This window comes from Tupaia chinensis, unplaced genomic scaffold (assembly GCF_000334495.1).
Source record: "Tupaia chinensis unplaced genomic scaffold, TupChi_1.0 Scaffold000014_1, whole genome shotgun sequence".
Classification (NCBI taxonomy): Eukaryota; Metazoa; Chordata; class Mammalia; order Scandentia; family Tupaiidae; genus Tupaia; species Tupaia belangeri.
Window position 1 is genome coordinate 4,400,553 of NW_006159444.1, and position 1,507 is coordinate 4,402,059.

General features: G+C 39.7%; 1 protein-coding gene across 1 annotated transcript in view; it reads left to right on the forward strand.

Moving 5' to 3' along the window:
* The window catches only part of SYNE1 (spectrin repeat containing nuclear envelope protein 1), a 596,966-nt gene that overhangs the window by 424,818 nt on the left and 170,641 nt on the right, over positions 1–1,507 (forward strand). The gene's annotated exons all lie outside the window — the stretch shown is intronic.

Consider the following 1,507-nt stretch of genomic DNA (forward strand, 5'->3'; position numbering starts at 1 on the left):
ATAAAGTAGCTCTTCAGGTAATAAATTATCTGATTGAATATAAATTAAGAACTACATTTTGGGACCAGCTGATGGCATAGCTGTTATGTTGCTGGACTGCCACATAGTTGACTGTGATTTGAATCCTGCACCTGGCGGCTTGAAACTCATGCTGGGTTTGTGTGTGTATGCATGTCCAGGATCCTGAGAGGAGAATGAGAGAGAAGGAATTGCTGCATAGCCATCCTCCCAGGGGGTGATTTCTCACTTTCTGTGTCTCTGTTTCTCTCATGAGCATGCACGTCCTATAGCAAAAATATCTCCAAAAAAAAAAAAAAGAAATTACCTTTCAGAGATATCAAAATGAAGGAATATAAAAACAGAAGGATTTCTGTAGGAAATAAAATGATTTATTGTTTTTTTTTTTTTGGTCTTTTTTAGTCTTTAAGACTTACCTTTAAGCCTTTAACAAGAGAGACTATTTTGTTGCTTGTCTGAATTTAATCACTACTTTAGAGGAAACTTGTAGCACTAGAGAATTGACACAGAATGAAAGTAAAATTTTAGAGAAATTTTTGGAAGTGTTAGGTAAAACATACATCATATGAGGCGGGAACAGCAGGTAATGTGGTGGTTAAGGTGCTAGACTCCCACATGACTGACTGCAGTTCAAGTCTCAGACCTGGCTGCTTGAAAAATCATGCTGGACATGTGTGTGCACCCAAAATCCCAGGAGGAGAAAGGAAGAGACAGGATTACAACATGGCTATCTCCCCCAGAGGGCAATTTCTCACTGTCCCTCTGTCTCTCTTCAATGACTGCATGTGCCCTATGGCAAAAACCCAAAGGGGGAAAAAATACATCATATGGAGGGAATAAAAGAAACAAGAAATAAGGGCAGCACCCTGAAAAGAATAATCACCCCAAAGAAGCTAGGTTTTGAGAGGATCCTTTTTAAATTGACAAGGAAAGGGTTGATCTTTACCATGATCAGCCGTAAGTGTCACAAAATAAACAAATGAAATAATAGGCCCACCCTTGTGGATACGTGAGTAGCAAACTGAACTGTAGTACTGGAAGCCGCATGGCCAGCCACAATCTGGAATCCTTGGGTTGGCCTGAAAGTACGTGGGGTGTGTGCATGGGGTGTGTGCACGTATGTGCCCGAGGTTCTGGTGAGATTGTGGACTGGAGAAAGATGATCGCAGAGTGACTACACCCTGCAGAGAGTGATTCCCTCTCTCTTCCTCTCTGTCATGTGCACTCAGGTGCTCTCTTTCATGAATAAAATAAATAGACTTAAAAATAAACAAACAAACAATGAAATAATACTAATGGGATGACATCAAGGCAGGCATTTTTACTATTGTCTATATAAAATGTGCTTTCCATGTATTTTTTCCAGTGCGTTTTTTATTACCTAATATCTCATCATAAAAAAGAGAAAAATGAAAAAGCTCAGACAGGTTTTTGGTTTTTTTTTTTTTTTTTTTTGGGGGGGGGGGGGGTTTTTCGTTAAGGGTGTGGT